This window comes from Camelus dromedarius, chromosome 16 (assembly GCF_036321535.1).
Source record: "Camelus dromedarius isolate mCamDro1 chromosome 16, mCamDro1.pat, whole genome shotgun sequence".
Lineage (NCBI taxonomy): Eukaryota > Metazoa > Chordata > Mammalia > Artiodactyla > Camelidae > Camelus > Camelus dromedarius.
The window spans coordinates 50,127,865-50,147,505 of NC_087451.1; the positions used below are offsets into that span (position 1 = coordinate 50,127,865).

At 40.5% G+C, this 19,641-nt stretch overlaps 1 protein-coding gene across 3 annotated transcripts in view; it reads right to left on the bottom strand.

Moving 5' to 3' along the window:
- MYO1D (myosin ID) overlaps window positions 1–19,641 on the bottom strand; it is a 304,073-nt gene that overhangs the window by 137,757 nt on the left and 146,675 nt on the right. The gene's annotated exons all lie outside the window — the stretch shown is intronic.

A 19,641-nucleotide genomic window follows, 5' to 3' on the forward strand; every position in this document is an offset into this window, starting at 1 on the left:
GGAGACCAAGCTGCCAAGCTAGTGGACTTGTGAGCCCTCACTTAGGATTCATGCGTTTTGTATATGGCCTTGTGCAGATGCATCAGCCCAGCAACTGTTGCCTATGAGAGATTTCTTTATGTAGATGGTGCTACAATCTGACAACCTTCTTATAACTGTAAACTTCAAGCAGTTGCACCTCTTAAGTCGATTACTGTCAGAGGACTGGCTCAACATTAACTCTGTCAAAACTCAAATTGCAATTATTTTGAAGATAAATGAAAACAAAATTATGCCAGCTAACAGGTTAAGTCACTCTGATGAGCCTTTCAGGATTCAAGCTTGTTCAAAAATAGACAGTCCATGGAGCTCTACTGAAGTGGTTGCTTTCTTTTGTTCATTTTTTTTTCCTTAAAAGAAGAGGTACAAAATTGACAATTCATCTCTAAAATCTCTCAGGCCAAGGTTATGTCAAACCTGCTTTTTGACATAAAACTTCAGGGTTTTGGCCAAGTGTCCGGGGCATTTCAGCAGATCTGGGGAGGTGTCTGGGGATGTTGTGGCTTTGTGTAAAGACGCCTGCTGCTTTCTGCACCCCTAGATCCGCTGTTACCCAAGACGGAGGTGGCTTATCACCTGGTCAGGGGACAGGCTGGGCTTTTATCTTATGGAACAAATGCATTGACTTGTCTTCCTTTATGTCTAACATCTAGAACATGCAGAACTCCTTAAAAAAAACCAACTCAGTGCACCTTTGCTTCAGACGCTTGCAAATGATCTCAATTTTGAATGGCTCCCTAGATCGCTCAAAAACTCAGATAATAACTGATATTTGAAAGGAGTAGCCAAAGGTGCACCCTAACACTCTCTTCTGTAGAGTTCCAAAAGTGAATTCGGGAACACAGGGCCTTTGAAATGCTTCCTGAAGAAGGAATTCCATTTTCAGTAAGTTCAGGAAGGCTGCACACTGCAATTCCTTTCTGGAGATTTATGTTGTACAGTAGCGTATTAGGAGCTCTGAGAGGGGAGGGTATAGCTCAAGTGGCAGAGGGTGTGCTTAGCATGCACAAATTCCTGGGTTCAATCCCCAGTACGCCCTCTAAAAATAAATAAGTAAACCTAATTACCTCCCCCAACACACATGCACACACACAAAAGAAGGTCTGAGCAGTTCCATGTAAATAAACCAATTTTAACTTTGGTCAACAAAATTAAAAAAAAAAAACATAGTTAACTAGAGAATCCTTTGTACACAGATTACTAATTCATTTTATCCCCTATCAAGATACGCCATCCCAAAAGATGCCACTGTGACATCAGCATTACTGAGCCCTTGTTCACTCTACAAGGACCTCCCCAATTCCTCTGCTACGTGTCGGTTCTGTAGGGAAGACAGAGGAAAACAGGAGACAACTATGACATCCTAGGAAAAACCAAATATGCTTATGAGATAATTATAACCCATCCCCGAAAAAAGCAAGATCTGGTCCAATGCCACAACCCTGTAAGCCTCCATGTAATGAAGCCGGTATTCCTGTCCCAGTGAGGATCTTTCAAGGAAGTCCAGCACCAGCAGAGGGACAGCTCCCTGGCTGGCACAGTGTGGGGGATGGGGGGGAAGTCCTACCCCGAGGGAGAGGCCAGCCTTCCCTCCAGACGACTGGGGGAACCAGGCAGTCAGACTTCGTGGGGTTCAGGTTTTTTGCTTGTAAGGCCAGGATGTTACAGTCGGTGAATTGTAAGAGTGCACACTCGTAGTCTGCCATGACAGCTACTGTTAATGAGCAAACATTTAAAAATGTTAAAGGTTCTTTCTGATCCAAAGTGCACATGGAACGGACAACTGCACTCTTTGATCTGATTACTGCTATCACCCCTCAGGGAAGGGAGAGAAAACATTATTTCATTATTACATGCCAGGTGTTATGCTAGACACTTGACATACATTAAAAATAGGTATTTTACACATTACAATATATAAAATAGATAAGCAACAAGGATCTACTGTATAGCACAGGGAAATATATTCGATTTCTTGTAATAACAAAATAGAAAAGAAACTGAAAAGAAAAAAATGTATGTATAACTGAATTGCTTTGCTGTATACCTGAAATTAACATTGTAAATCAACTACACATCAATAAAAAAGGAAAAAAAGCACCCCAGAACAAAAAAATAGGTATTTTAAAAGTATTCATTCTTGACATATTTTTGTACCTTGCTATGTTTCTCTTGCTCATAATTCAACATAAAAAAAAAAGCAGGGAATACATTTGACATAAATTTCTTTAAGTCATTCATGAATACATTTCTGCTGGCAAGTGCTTGGCTTTGAGAAACTATCATTTTTCAGACCTAAAACCCTGCTTCTACAGAGGAATGCAATTAATAGTCACAGCTCTTGTGAGTAGCCTGGCTCTGGTTGTGGGCAACGGGAGACGGTGGTAGCAAGGTTCTGTTTAAACCAGCATCCTCCAATGTGTCCCTGCATCCCACCAAGCCATCAGTTCCCAGTTTTCACTCCAGTGGTGATACTGGGTCATGATGCTTCCCAGAGGGGGATTTCAGAATTTTGGAAGAGGGAAATAATCTGGAAAAGTCCCTTAGATTACCTGGGTAAACATCAGATATGCCTCCTCTTTTCATTTTTCTGTCTTAGATTGTAATTAATTTAAGGGGGAACGGCAGGATGAAAAATGTATACTTATTAAGGGCAGATCCTTTTCAACAGTTCAATTTTACACAAGTTGAACAAAATATGGTTAGATAACTATGAAGACCATTTCTGGTCATAACTCAATGCCAAAAAAGGAGAAAAAGAGGTATACACCTGCATCGGGACATGATTTACCATAAAGGAGGCGATACACATGATCAGAGTATAACATGTAGCTCATGCCGGGATAATGCGGTGGTGACACAGACAGGAATGTTACTACTTAGAGAAAAATCTAAAGTAAAATGCTAGATTTTCTCAGTGATGTTGAGGTTTTATATTTGTACACATAGCTGTAACCATATTATTGAAAATCCAACCAGAAACATAACCTTGTACTTATCCTACTACCATTTCTTTTCCAAGAAATGTTTTATCACATAATATTTGAAGACTAAAGTTTCTTAGTTATACACCAATCATGTCAGAACAGATTTTAAGTGGATGTCAACAGGAATAGGATTAATTTTTCAACAAACTTCTCTAGAATCTATTTTAAAAAATTTATATTTTTTCCAGTCATCTTAAATTCTTTTTTGTAAGCCGCATATATCTATCTTTAAAATCCATTTTCTTTGGACTGCCTTTTTTATTGATTTGTATGAGCTCTTTATAAATTAAGAGAATCATCCTTTTGTCATTAGTGTTTTAAACATTTTTTTCCAGTATGCCAATGATCTTCTGATACTGTTTATGGTACACTTTCACATGGAAGTTTTTTTTTTTAAATTGTGTGCAGACAAGTGTATTCATTTTTCTTTTATGATTACATACATATTTTATACAAAACTGAGATCATATAATAATCATACAGTGCTTCGCAATGTTTTTCATTTGATACATCAGGCACATTTTCCCATGTGATCAAATATCCTTCTGTAATGTGATTCCGAATGGCCTCACAGTGCTCAGCCAGATAGATGCACATAATTCAGCTAACTAGCCCCCTCCTGTGAGGTATTTCTGGTGTTTTCTGTAACTGTAAGTATCATTTTGGGAGTACCACTGTACATAAATTCACACGCACAGATGATTAATGGCAAGGTTCTAGAAATAGATTGGCTGCTGTGTCCCATCTAGGTTTCCAACTGCTACATATTAAAGTACTCATTTCCAAGCTCTACTGTGTGAATAGTTAAAAAGAATTAACTCAGTTGATAGGATAACATATTGTTGCTATGATTAAATTACTTTGATTTCGAATGTTATTCAACTTTTAAAAAATCCACTAGCTATTTGAATTTCTTCTTTTGTAAATTTTCTCTTCATTCCTTTTTTTTGTCCATCACATATTTGTAATTTTACATAACGATTTGTAAGGGCTTTTTGTACAAGAAATAAGCTAACTTTTTATTACGTTTACAAAGACTTTTTAGCATTTTGTCTTTTACCATTTCCTGGCCATGGCTATTGGTTCTGGCCAATAAAATATGAGAAGACATTTTCTAGGTCTTTCTTTCTTTCTTCCTTCCTTCCTTTCTTCCTTCCTTCCTTCCTTCCTTCCTTCCTTCCTTTCTCTCTCTCTCTCTCTCTCTCTCTCTCTCTCTCTCTTTCTTTCTTTCTTTCTTTCTTTCTTTCTTTCTTTCTTTCTTTCTTTCTTTCTTTCTTTCTTTCTTTCTTTCTTTCTTTCTTTCTTATTTTCTTCTTATTGAGTTATGTTCAGTTTACAATGTTGTGTCATCTAGGTGTTTCTGAGCAAGGAAAATTCTCACTCTTCAGAGAAAATGTCCAAGGACTTCTAGAAGAGACTATTCCCTTGAATGAAGAAACATGTGGCAGCTGTTAATTGTGAGCAGCTGTCTTGCAACCACAAGGGGGAGCCATACTGAGAATGAAGATGATGCAAGAGAAGGAAGGCTTCCTGTTGTAGGAAATAAATCCACACTCTGACAAACCGAATTGCATGTTCTTTTCCCCTCTCCCCTCATTCCTTCCCCTCCCCTCCCCTCCTTCTCGCTTCCTTCCTTCCCACCCTCCTTCCTTCTCTGTCACTCCCCCTTTCTCCCTTCTTTCCTTCCTTCCTTGCAACTGATGACACTGCGATACAATATTTTTTGAGAAACGGAAATTTTAAATGCTTATGTGGGGATACCTATCAATCTTTGCCTTTATGATTCTCCTTTTGCTACTGTTAAGCTCAGAAAGGCTCTCTCTACATTAACATCAAATAGGTGCGCATGAAATGACTTTGTTTCATTAAAACATAAGCTCAAAGTGGTTGCCAGGGGCTGGGGGTGAGGCAAATAGGGAGAGGCTGGTAAAAGGGTACAAACTTTCTGCTCTAACTGAATAAGTTCTGAGGATCTAATGTATAACGTGGAAAGTATAGTTGATAACACTGGCTTGTACAACTGAAATTTGCAATAGATATTCTCACCGATAAACAAATACATAAAAAAAAAGTAAGCTCTATGTTGGGGGAGGGAGGATTCAGTCACAAACCGGAGAGAGCCTTTATTTCACGATCACTCCATGAATGGCAGGCAACGGTGTCTACTCTAGCAGGTTATCCATTATTAAAGATGTGTGAAATGCCCACTAGAGCTCTGGATTCTCTGAAACACAGACGTGTCACCAGCTATGGAAGATGAATCTGACAGGAGAGATGTTCTATCTGGACCAAACTCACGTGAGGGAACTCACCTGGTCCGGCATAAAGAGTTAGTATCAGAAATCTGTATGAGGCTGTGTCTTCCAAAACAGTTGTGTAAAAACCCACCGGGAAATAATCAGGGGGAAAAAACATACATCCTCACCCACTCACACACACACATATAAAATTACTTGACTGCAAAAGGCATAATCTCTGGTGAAAAGGGTAGACAGTCTATGGAGTTTAATATACAAGTCATAATAAATCAGCAGTTTCACAGAATCAGAGCAACCTTATCGTGAATTCAAAGAACAATCAGAGTGCTTTTCGAATGAACACCAGCGTTAGTTACACTGCCTACACAGTCCCTTCTGTCTGTCAACCTTGGAAATATTTTAGGATCATCAAAAATCTGCCTTTCTTTTCTTGGCTTTTTTTTTTCCACTCATCTCAACCGGCTTGTGATCAATATTTCATGGAACTCTTCTATAGCTGCCCTCCAGGTATTCTTCCAGAAAACCCAAGCCCAAATTTCAGCTGAAAACTTCACAGACAGAAATCCCGCTGTACTCAAGTCTTGAAGAAAGGAATGTGCACCAGTGACAAAAAGTGACAGAAGCACAGAGACCAGAGTGACACTGCTTAGTTTAAATGCCCCCTAAATGTTCGAGCCCTTTCTTGCTGCAGTTTTTTTTTTTTTTGCTTAGGTAGGTCACTCTGCTTGTATCTCCTCTCTGGACTTGTCCTAGAGTCAGACCCTTGTCAATCTTTAGGTCTCATCTTAATGTCACCACCTCTGAGAGGTCTTCCCTGATTGCCCCATTTACATTTCCCCTGTCCTCTGAAGGACTGTCCCAACTCAGCCCTTCCTTTCTGTCAAAACTGTTACACAATTTATAATTACTTGCCGACTTATCTTCTGGTCTTACTCTTCGATTAGCGTGTTTGCCACGCGAGGACAAGGGCTATTTCTATTACATTCATCACTGTGTTTCCAAAGGTGCCTAGCAATAAACACATTTGTTGAGTGAACAGATACTTATTGGCTTGAAGACACTAAATATCTTTTATGGTAATAAGTTTAAAAGAAGACTTGCTTCTCTGTGAAAAAAGGCCCCATGGAATGTGTTACATCCAAGAAGGGCTCAGCAAAATTAGGGTTTAAGAGCTCACTTAAGAGAACTAGACAGCCCACCCTGTTACACAGTTGTGCAGACAAGCCAAGCAAATAATGAAACATTCAAGGAAGAAACACATGGCAGCTGCCACACAGTTCTCAAGTCTTAGTGGAATTTCAAAATCAACGCTGGTGGATGACGGTTCTAGAGCGGTCTAGCTGGAATAGGCACCCACTTGGAAAACTGCTGCCCATTGGCCAGGGAGGAACTGGATGCACAGGAAAGTCTGGTTTTCAGTGAATGTTCAGTTCACGTTTTAAAAATTTCACTAAGAATGTAAACATCTTCATCTTAAATAAGTTGGTTCTGTTCGAGCTATGAAACTGGATTTTCTACATTAAGTGCCGAATTCCTTGTTCATTCCAGTTATTGGATTTTTATGAAAAATTCCCCTTTTGCCTTCTTTTTTTTTTTTCTTTCTTTCTCCCACCTTTTTGCTTTTGTTGACAGAAGTCAGCACCTCACTTTTTATCAAGTGACCAAGGAGAAGGTGACATGGTACATCCTTCTCTCCCGGAGCCAACGAGACAGAGAAAGAGCCTAAACACTCTACTGTGAAGCATTCCTTTTTCCACGGGGCTTGTGAGAAGGATCTAATTCCTCTATTACTGGCACGGAAGAGGGGCAAACCCTAAACTGGGAAATTCTATCAAATTCGAATATACAAGTATTGTGCACTAGTTCTCAAATTAAGAACAATCAGGTTCTGATGAATGTATAAAGAACCAGCTCTTGGTTAGATCACTTAGGTGAATGAGCCATTCAGGCTCACAGGCCAAGGGTGACATGAGAAGATACTGTAATTAATGTCGCTTTGGCTTTAACTCAGCAGCTTATGGGTGCTCTCTGGTCCCTTCTCGAGAAGCTACCCAGCAGACACTCTACTCTTCCAAATGGACAGAAAACTCTTGTTCCTTTTTCCTACCTCCATGGAATCCATCGAGTCACTGCCTTATAGCAACAGGAGCTAGGCGGCTCAGAAGAGTCTCAGACTGTCCATGTCTTAGAGGTTTACCCCCAGATCAAAAATCATGGAACAAGTCTTCTGGGATCGTCACATTCAGGAATGTATTTACTTGGCCAAATTAAGACCACAACAGTCATAACTCCTTGACCTCACCATCAAATAAGAATTACAGAAAACTGTCTTATCACTAAAGAACTTTGCTTTGAATCCTGGATTTTCTTCCTCTTCCAAATAACTATATTGTTAACGTAGCTTTTAAAAAAAGTATTTATGTATGTTTTTAATGGAGATTCTAGGGATTGAATCCAGGACCTTGTGCGTGCTTAGCATGCGCTCTACCACCGAGCTATACCCTCCCCTGTGAACATAGCTTTAAGGTAACTGTCACTTACAGAGAACCCCGTGCTAGGCTGTTTGTATAACAAACATTCATTCCTTCTCAGTTGACCTACATGGGCCACCCCACTGATGTGACCTACTTTCAACAACTGGATATAAGTGTATGCGACTGAACAGTTTGAAATGTGCTAGTGTGGTCAGTCTCCCCCTCTCAGGCTTTGGCCCCTGCCTCAGGGGTCAACGGACTTCAGGAAAATGAGCAACACATGGAACCAATCTGTACTCAACCCATGGCCTGGAATGGGCTCAGCCAAGAATGGCCAAACCCTGGATGCATGAGGAAGATGTAAATTCTGACTGTTATGTCTACTAAGTGTTAGAGTGGTGTGCTGGACTGAATAATGCCCACCCCCCCGCCCCACCCCGCTTGCCCCACCCTGCTCGCCCCACCCAAAGATATCAACCCCTTAATCCCTGGAACCTGTAAATGTTCCCTCATCTGGCAAAAAAAAAAAAAAAAAAAAAAAAAAAAAAAGGACTTTGCCGATGTGATTAGGGGAGGGTCTTGAGAAGTGTAGATTATTCCAGATTATCTGGTTGGACCCTAAATGCAATCTCATTTATATTTATAAGAGGGAAGCAGAGGGAGACCTGAAGACAGAAGAGGGGATGGCACCGTGACCACGGAAGCAGAGACTGGAGCCACACACTGTGGAGTTCTGGCAGCTACCAGAAGCCGGAAGAAGCAAGGAATGGAAAATCTCCTACAACCACCAGTGGGAGCATGGCCTTGACAACACCCTGATTTTGGCCCCGTGAAACTGATTTCAGGCCTCAGGTCTCCAGAACTGTGAGGGAATAAATTTCTGTTGCTTTAAGCCACCAAGTTTGTGATCATTTTTATCGCAGCCATAGGAGACCAATAAGGTGGTTTGTGGCATAATTATGGCCACTGTTAACTGATACATACCTAACCAGTAATAATAACAATGATCAGGTTTTCTTTTTCTTTTTTTTTTCTTTTTTTGAGAGAGAAGAGACAACAAACAGATTCACCTAGAAGAAGACCAAAGTCTTCCAACTGTGTTCCAAGGAACACCCAGATTCCTTAAAGGGGCTTCTGATGCTGTCACTTGGGGCCGTGGTTCCCACCTCCCTCCCCAACCACACCAGATCTCAGTTCACATCTGTTCTCTATTTTCAGTTTCTACCATGAGTTTCATTTAGAGAATTATAATAATATTAGTATTAATAATACCAATGTTAATAATAGCAGCAAACACACAGCACTAGCCACACGCTAGGCACTGATCAAAGTATGCTGAACATACTAAGTCACTGAATACAGCCATACAACAAGGTGGGTTTTATTTCTCTTTTTACACCCGAGGAAACCAAAGCACAGAGAGGCCCCGAAGTTTCATCTGGTGAGTGTTGGAACTGGGACTGGAACCCCAGTGCCTTGTGCCTGACTGAAGCCAAGAACTACCTGCTGGTTAGGCCAGCAGCAGGGTCTAGAAATTACACAGAAGTTAGCGATTCTTCAATTCAGAGCAGAGTTAACACTTCAAGGCTTCTTTCCCAATTGGGAATAACTCTTAAGCCTACTAATTACTCCATTTGCTTGGTGTTATGAAGGTACCTCATTTAAATGCACACGACCAGCTCTCAAGTATTAATAAATATTACACAGCTAATAGGAAACTTCCTAGCTCCCAAAGCACCTAGCGCTGAGGCATGATAATATGATGACACTACTGGCTAAATACCACCCCGAACCCCTGTGCACAGGGCATTATCCTGGGGCCCCTGGGTGGGTACAAACGAGCATGAGGACAATTCAGAATCCAGCCGAGGAGAGAAGACACACATGCAAACTTAAGAGATGATCTACAGACTACAGAAATTACAGAACTCAGCGGGAATCTCCGAGCTGCAGACTTCTCACAGCTGGCCAGCCGGGAGGTTCTCCGCCCTGACGTTCCAGCGGCACACCTGAGGAAGGACGGCCACACGTGTGGCACAATTCCTAGGCTCGCACCCTCCCCGGAACATGCCCTTCTCGTCCACCCAAGAAAGTAGATACAAACTTCACAGAAATCACCTCGCATCAGCACCTTCTTAGAAATTAACTCACTATCTTTGCTGACTTACTATTAGTAACAAATCACTCCTGATGCACCTCACACCTGGTTGTGACAGGTGTGCCCATATTCAAACCTATCACTTTACAGATAAAGCAAGTAATGACCTCACACAAACCCCAAACTAACAGCGGGCCCACGGTTCCCGCCTCCTGTTGAAGTGACTGTCCCAGAGAGCCACACAGAGTCGACCAGTGGATGCTGGTGAAGGAAGTAAAGACGACTTTATTCAGACGGGTCTGGCCAGGGGGGCGTCAGTGAGGGGGTGGAATCTAATCTGAAGACACTAAAGGCAAGGTGAGCAGAATGCGCAGAAGCACACAGGTGGGAAGAAAGGTGTGTGTGTGAGTTCAGGAAGAACACGGTGATGCTGCCTGGTGGCTCAGGAAAGATGCTGGGAGAGCCTGGTCTTAATTTTGTAGGTGGTTGAAGGGTCTTCTGAACAGAGGAGTGACATCACTAAAACTAAGACTGTGACGCTTCACAGATGTGGGCCAAGGAGGAAAGCCTGGGAGATCACACACAGGTGGTTCAGGGGCCCAGCACCATGGCCATCGCCACGGTTCTGCCGATTTTCAAATGGGAACAGCCCTTTACAGTGTACACAGTATGACTTCAATTTAAAACAGAGTGTGTGTGTGTGCGCACACGCACGAGCATGCACATGCACGCATGAGTAGGTATTTCTAGAATTAACAATGTGGTTAATAAGGAATCGTCCTGAACATCCTGTTTTGTAACATATATTCTCACTTAACATTTATCATGAACACTTGATGTTGTTCAATTTTTTTATGTTGTCATTGTTAATGGCTGCTTAGTTTTCTACTGTATGTAAGTACCATAATTTATATAGCTCATTTCTTAACATTTTTCTCCATTACTTTCCATTTTCATGGGAAATGCTGAAAAGAAAATTCTTACAACTAAATTTTACATACATTCTTAAGAATTTCCTTAGTGGAAATTTCTAGAAGTATAATTACTAATTAGTGGCAGACCCAATTTTAACATTTTTTGGAAAACGCTTAGCTAAACTATGCTCCAGAAAGTTCTCCAAATGTGCTCTCGTGCCAGCACTAAACATATCCTCAGCAACACTCCGCAGGATTTTTTTTTTTCTTAAAACCCTGAGTATTTGATAGATGAAAATACGGTTGTGTGTGTGTGTGTGGATTGACTGATTACATTTCCCTGAGTTTTCTAGTGAGGAATTTATTTCATTTCTCTGGAAGGGCCTTTTGTATGTTAAAGGCATTTATATTCTGCACTTGCTGGAATTACAGAGTTTAAATCCACTACCTGTCTTCCCATGAAGAGAAACTGAATGCTCTAAATATATGCAATAAAGAAGGATACATTTCCCAGAACATGCTGAATATTTCATAAACTTTTTTGGTTAAACCGTCCAAGCAGAATGTGTTTGCATGTGCCATGGCAAAGAATGTGAGCCATTTCTGATACACTTAGATTTCTTGGCTGGAGCTACACACATGCACAAGGGTAAGAAAAGAATAAAGCAAACCTTAGCACCATGACTTTTACCCTTAAACCAAGTACACTCCATTATAAACCCACTAGGATATTAGGATATTGCTGGTCACCCATAAAGTGTCCTAAGCTTAATGAAATATGTGGCCAAACTACTACTTCAGACAGGCTTTTTTAAAAAGTCACTTCTAAAAATCATCATTTGGGGGGTGATAATTTACATTAAATATCAACATTGTCACTAGGTAGTGAGTGCCCATTATAATATTTTCATCATTGCCTTTAATATTTTCTCCTCGGTTATTTCTGAAAGGATCGGAGGGAACTTACATAAATGGTACACAGATCACAGGGTCACCCAAGTAAGGACAAAAGAAGGACAGGTAGGGAATGGGGCGCAGGGGTGTCGGTGGGAAGGGGGACAGTCACACTTGAAATCCCCACAAGCATGGCTCCTGGATTTAAGTACAAATCTGAACCCTAAGCTTCCCGGCAGCTACAGCAAATGGGAAACCTAATGAGTTGCATAGGTTTCACTATTTAATAAGGTTGGTAATTAAACACTCCCTGCACCCAAATATACTTTTAATTTTTAAATAATAATTTTTGTTGCAGAGGAAGAAAAATTAATAGCTCAGCAATGATTCTAGGGTACCCTGTTTGGCTTGGCTGTGCACACTTTTTGCCACCTGTGTAAGGCAGTCTTCCTCCAGACAAGCTTTTGGTGCACATCTCCTACCTATAAGACCTTCCATTGGAGTCTGGGATGACAATCCTCGCTGAATTGTTCACACGTTTTTAATTTAATGTAAACACCTATTCATCAAATCATTTCCCCTTCACTAATTAATTCCCTACAAAGAGTCAATCTCTTGAGCTTCCAGCAATTAAAAAAAGAAAAGTGCAATGAAAAACATAGCCATGGGTTCCTTTCCTTCCTTTTTTTCCCTGCCACCACCTATAGGGGCCAGAAAGTGTTGTCATGGAGACAACAGCTGCTGGGTTATGAGTGACAGGTCTCAAGAGAGAAATGTCTTGGAAAGGGAAGATTTCAAGTTAAAAAAAAAAAAGTGGTGCAGGAAAACCAATGCAAGGTCTTTCACGAAGCATGGCGGGGAGCTCATGGTGGGGAGCTCGGGTGAAAGGTGTATTTGAGCAAGCAAAGAATAAAAGAAGTATTTTCCCCTTTCTTTCACCTAAGGTAGGAAGTGTTTTCCTTCCAAAGGGGAGCAAATCTCAAGCATATGTACATATCTTGGCATAATTACATTTTAAAGTTGGGATTCACGCTGACGCGCCAAATCGGTTGCCTCAGTAATGAGGCATCGCCTGGGCAAGGCTTTGCTGCTCTTCCAGGAGAGCAGAGTCACCTGCTTCCAGCTTACTGCGGAGCGGGCTCGGGAGGGGATGGCAGTGGTGTCTTACTGGCGGTATCTGAGAGGGGATACGTAAGAAACAAATTATTTTTGACATGTCGTCATTACTTTCCAAATATGCTTTTATCTTTTTTATTCATCAGTTGGGTGGGAGGAGGAAAAGGGTGGGTGGGTGAGAGGGAGGGAGCTGGGGAGGGAGGGAGAGACTAAAACAGGGAGAGAGGGAGGGAGAGAGGGAGGCAAGAAAGGATGCTCTGTCATTCTAATGTTAAATTTTTGCTGAAGCATTTTCATTGTTTTGAAAGGGCTTTGCGTTTGTCAATATGTAAATACTAAATGGCATCAGTTACTGGCTTTACACAGTATAAATCAACAGAAATTTTCTTTACAATGATAAAAATCAATGACTTGTACAGAGTAACGTTATTATAAGAGTACTGCTGCGTCACACACGTGGGAGTGAGGCTTCACCGTTCAGTAATCATTTACTAAATGTCCTGTAGATGATCAATACTCCTCAGTTCCTTTACTAAGAACATACGTCCTTTCCATACCTATTTTCATTACCATGATTTATCAGTAAATGTTCAACATACTTTCCTGCTGGAGGATTCTGGTACTTGGTTGGTGTTTCTTCTCCTCCTGTACTCTGCTTTCAACCAGACCAACTTTAACGTGCTGGTTATGCTATTTTGTTATTAAAAAGTCACTATTTTCCTGATAATAGTTACTTAGTGTTTCAGTTTTTTGTTATTGTAAGTAACATTCATTTAACAAACCAATGATTTTCCGAGCGTCAGATTCAGCGGATACTTTCAGTCCTTATTTTGTTGGATGTTTCGGTTTGACACCACTCATCATTCTCTTACCTGAAATCAGCTACTTCCTTTGCTTCCCTGACTCACACATGCAACCTGCTGGTCACCTTGACTTGAATGCCTTACAGGCACTTTGAACACGTCATGCTCCAAACTGTTAACTTCCTCCAAATATGCCCCTGCTTCTGCACCCTTTCTATTTCAGCTGTTAGTGGCACCAGCTATCTAGGAACCTATGTTGGAAACCTAGGAATCAATGCTTCCTGCCTTTCATCAGCCTCCCATCCAAAATGCTATCATGTCCTGAAAATTTGGGCTCCTAAATATTTCTCCCCATCTCAAATACCATAGCTCTGATTTAAGCGTCCAGTAGCTTTTCCCCCAGATGACAGCAACAGGCTCTTAAATGGCCATCCTGCCTCCAGTCCTGGTTTCTAATTCCCCCTTGACACAGGTCTACTTAAACTTGAAAACTGTGACCACATCACTTCTGTCTCCTAATCTTTTCAATGGGACTTCCACCAAGTAAGAAAAAAAAAAAAATGTGGCCGAAGAGGTAATCTGGTATCCCTGCTGCCAGAGAAATGTAAAAAAACACCCCTATGCAGACCTGACCTTGCAAGAAAGTAAAGGACATATTCAGGGGTCAGTATTAGATTGGTCAAAATGAAAAATTCTGACAATCCAAATGGTTGATAAGGATGTGGAACAATAAAAATTCTTACATGGTTCTGGGTAAGAGTAAGTGGGTACAATGCTCTTGGAAAGCAACCAGGGAATCTTCAGTACTCTTAAAAGTGTGCAGACCCTACCACTCAGCCTTTGCAATCCGCAGTATCTTTCCTAGGCTGGGGCTCTCAAGGTGTGGTCTGGGAACCTGCGCACTGCTGAGATCCCTGCAGGGGACCTTCAAGATAAAAGCTAATTTCATAATAATCCTAGCAGGCATATGCCTCTAATTCTCATCCTCTCTTAAGTCTACACTGGAGTTTTCCAGAGGCTACATCCCATGGGATGACATCATCAATCTGAATGGAATGTACACCTGTATGTTCTTGAATTTCCCAGAATTCTGAGCTCTTAGGGCTCTTCAAAGTTTGGGAATAGCTGCCCTACACAGACGTATCCACTTGTAGATAAGGAACTATGTACGAAAATGCTCACTGCGGCATTACTTACAATAACACAAACTGAAACATTAAGTAACTATCATCAGGAAAATAGTGACTTTTTAATAACAAAATAGCATAAAGAAGTAAAAGTAATTAAATTAGAGCTGCAACTACGGACCTGGAGAAATTTTAAAAACACGCTGAGTGGAAAAATCTTAGTCTCAGAGACTTTGTACAGTATAGTGTGGAAACGGAGTAACATGAGCCATGACAAAATAACAAAACGATCAGATCAGAGGCTGCCAGTGTAGACTAGCAGCCATTCACGAGGAACCACGACAGAAGGAAAGCTGGTTGCCCTGGGTGCTTTGAGAAGACGAGGCCTGAGCTAGCTCTTTATGTCTTGTTAGATAAATAAGGGAAAGCTTAGTAAACATCTATAAACTTGTGACAAAATTTAAGTCAAATCTAAATTTAATTCTGTCATCATGAGCTGCAGGACTGCCATGTACGTCTGCCTCCTAATTACCCATGTGGTGTGGCTCTTCTCTAAGAAGGGTAAAGAACTTTCTTGTAACATTGAAAGGGCTATTTCAGTCATTTCAAGGACAAAGACTAGTGTATGTTTATTATGGCAAAAGGTATGTTTGAATATTTTTGTAGAAAATTTTGTTTCCTATTTTTGTCACAGGAAGTTTATTTTACCCACTAACCTTAGTGACAATTAACCTGCTATAACGTCAGTGATCCAGCTCTATAACGGTTTATGAAATACAGATTAAGATCTGTCTTCCCTGTTAATGGGCTTCCAAGTGAAATGTGCATCTAAGAGTGGTTCTCAAACTTTGTGGCACCTCTTATTCTGGAAAGCCTTCTCTGCCCAGCTCAGGAAGGGGGCTCTTCTCTGAGCCCACCTGGCAGTCGTTGTCTACTCAGTGGTGTCAACAGTTACCGCACTGCATGGGTTTGAGTGCTAACATATCTCTCTCCTGACTGGGTTGTTAGCTTCCTCTATGTGGAACCTTGTCTTGCTCATTTTCACATCCCTATTCAGTAATGGATGGGCAAATCCATGTTTATCACTCATTTAAACATGCATGTGAGCGCCATTCTTCCACATCATGGTGTTGGGAAGGACAATTGCTACTCGTTTCTTGTCACCTTGTACTGAAAAGACATACAGTCAATGGCCAGCATTTAATCAGAGGCACATTTTCCTTTATTTCTTTCAGTACTTAGCTAAGGTCCAGCTGCATATTCTTGACCATAAATATCTCCCTTGGGGAAAAAAAAATATACATAGACTAGAAGTTAGAGACAGAGGGCTTATCTGTGCTACCCAATATGGTAGCCATCGTCACATGGAGCTAGGGAGCAGCTGAGATGCAGCCAGGCTGAACTGGGATGAAGTACACACTGGATTTTAAGGACTTCATTACTATTTTGGATACACTGAGTTAAATAAAATATATCATTAGAATTATTATCACCTAATTATTTTTATTTGTTTAAATGTAGCCACTAGAAAATTTAAAGTTACACATGTGACTTGCATTATATTTCTATTGATCAGTGGGTGTTCTGGGGATTTGGATGAATCTCATGGCTGTGGTTTCTGACATAATTACTGTGAAACCTGAGTGGCGTGGCCCAGGCCTTCTGCCTCCAGCTCAGATGCTTCTGGTCCCTGTGGAGTACTCCAAGATGCTGCCAGGAGGACCAGTCCTGAACTTCCCTGAGCCTCCCTGGCTTGAGTCTGGGTATCCTGCCTGAAGTTTTGCAAACTTAAGTTGTAAGGGCTGGGGGCTATCTTTAAGGGGAAAAAATACACACATATATATATAAAAATATATACGTATATATATGTGTATATACATATATACACTGTATATATATAAAGCAGTGAGGGGACTGGCACTGGGGACAACCTCTCTTACCACCCAGCAACGCCTCCTGCCACCCTTCCTGTAATTCAGTTATGCTTTGTCCACAGTCACCCAAATATACCTCTCCCAACCCACTCACGGCTCAAAAGTCACTTTTACCAAAGCAAATAAAATATCTTCTCCTGGAGCATGTATTCTCAGTAAAAGAGAGTCGCTGATCATTTTTCATGATGGCACACATGTCAAGAGCTGATGCACATGGTTTCGTACAGGAAACATCAGTGTTTCCTTCCAGTTGTGGTAAAGATGTGTCTTAGTTCACGTACTCAGTGGTAGCTGACTCAGACATCACTAGATGTCGACCAAGGTCATTCAATACAGGAATTCTGCCAAATCGCGTTCTCCTTTTTCTCTAAGCACGATGCCATCATCATCTTTGTGGCAGGTTTTGTGAACTTCTCTCCCACAGTGTGACTCATGCCCGTGTTTCCTATGCAGAGTGCATACTGACTGATGCCACAGGTGAACAGCGGGTTAAGAACTTGTGTGCAGAAGGCTGGAATCCTGGGTTCAAATCCCAGTTGTGGGATTTGCCATCAGTGTGGCCTCCAGCAAGTTACTCAGCTACTCAGTGGCTTCTCTTTCCTACTAGATGAAAAAAGTAACAGACACGCATTCCCCGGGCCCTTGTAAAGATTTAGTTAATGTACGTAAAGTGCCCAGAATACAGCATGTCACTCAGTAAAGATTAGCTAATATACTAGTAGTTTTTCTTTTTTCTTTTTTTTAACTCCAAGGTCAAAAGCAATCAACTTCCTATGAGAGATAATCATTTTGCTTTTAGCCCGAGAAATAAACACTTGATTGGTTTCACAAAGGAGCCAGCGAACTTTGTCTGAAAACGATGTGAAAGCCCCGTGGCTTCACGCCACTGCCTGACAAAGTTTCACAGCAAACAGTACAGTAGGGAGTAGGGCACGCGAATCACTACACCAGGACAATCCAATTTTCAGACAAGGATTCTATTCACACTTTTTCTCTGACTGGTTTACAAAATTACTATGCTCAGGCCTCTACTGACCTTTGAGACTGCTTACAATTAATGGTGATGACACCGTTCTCAGTTTCAGAATTTACTATTTTCATTATATGTCTGTGCTCTAATGAGTCCCTTTTAATTCTTCCCAAGCTCCTTCTTGCCACAGGGGCTGTACTATAACCCAACAATAAGCATGCAAAATGCAAATTTAACCAATAAATACAAGAACGTACAAATAACGTTAAATCGTTAATTAGGACAAACCAACCAGGGCAGTCCTTGTGATACGTGAGCCACCTTTAAAACCTACACTCTTAAAGGATGAAATGATATGTCACTGAAAAATCATAACACGATAATGACGAGGGTGTTCCCTTCTCAAAAGGGCCTCAGCTCCTGCTGCTATCTGTGGAAAGACATTTCTAAGTCAGCTGGGAATAGTGTACACAAACTACACATTAGGTGATGTAAAGGAATTGTTAACTTTATATGGTGCGATAGTGGTCTACGAAAGTCCTTCTGGAAAGGTTATACTGGTATGTAAGGGCAAAATGATAATAAATCTGGGATTTCCCTTAAAAAGCACCAAACCAAACAAACACACATAAGAGCATGAGGTGTGTACTGGGTAAAATAAGAATGGCTAAACGTGGGTAATTGAGAGATGGGAACATGGGTCTTTCTTTCTACTTTTGTGAATATTTGCTATTTTTCATAATAGAAATATCAAGAAAGGAAAAGAAAAGACACCTTGTTTCAAGCTGTACTAAAAAAGTGACCTTTAAAACACTAGACCCTCAAAATTCAATAAATTCCAGAAACTAGAAATAGTACATTTAACATTCCATAATCATAATTCAGTAAAACTAAAAATTAATAACAAAATTGGAAAACGAAATAAAACACTCAAAGCATGAATCACTTGGAAATGATCTTTACATTTTTTTTTAAATAACTCTTTTGGGAAAGAGGAACTCTAAACATTAAATAACGTATGCGGTCCTAGAGATACAGCAAAAGTAGCGCTCAGAACAAATTCCATAGCCCACTATTAATAACTGTGAAAGGAAAACATGCACGAAGTGCCGAGCTCCAGAAGTTAGAGAAAGATAATCTCCTGCTTGTGTCTTCTCTTTATACTCCAAAAAAGAAGAAATCGATGAAGATAAAAGGCAAAATTAATAAATCAGAAATAAGAAAATGGAGGAATTAATAAATGAGAAAACTAATTCTTTGAAAACACAGTAAAATGCATCACGAACTAAAGTTCATAAAGAAAAAAGAGAGTGAGTACCGATCAAACACACAAAAAATAAGAAATGACACGGGGGACTGACTAAAGACACAAAGGAAATGAAAAGAAACATGAGCGATTACTTCGTTTAAGTCTGTTCAATTAAATTTGAGAAACTGGATGATTTTCTAAGAAAATATAAATTCAAAAACGGATCCGAAACAGACCGTCTTACAAGGAACTAGAGAAAGCCTTTGAAGAGCTCCAACAAATGCCCCCTTTCACACATTTTCACACCAAATTCAACCTGAACAGATGAACCCCAACACTGTTTAGACTTTCCGTTTTCCAAAATATGGAAAAAGGAAGAGTCTGTCATCCTGCTGAGACCTACGTGACACTGACACTGAATTGATTAGTAGAATTCTCCATATTGATAGTTCAAAGAGAAAAAAAATTACATGTGCATCTTGATACCTAAGATGCAATTCTATTTAGTTCAACATCTATTTTTTTTAAAATTGAAGTATAGTCAATTTACAATGTTGTGTTAGTTTCTGGTGTACAGCATAATGATTCAGTTACATATATATATATTCCTTTTCATATCCTTTTCCATTATAGGCTATTAAAAGATATTGAACATAGTTCCCTGTGCTATACAGCAGGGTCTTGTTGTTTATTTATTTTATATGTAGTAGTTTGTATCTGCAAATTCTGAACTCTCAGTTGTCTCCCCCCACCTTTCCCTGTGTATCATAAGTTTGTT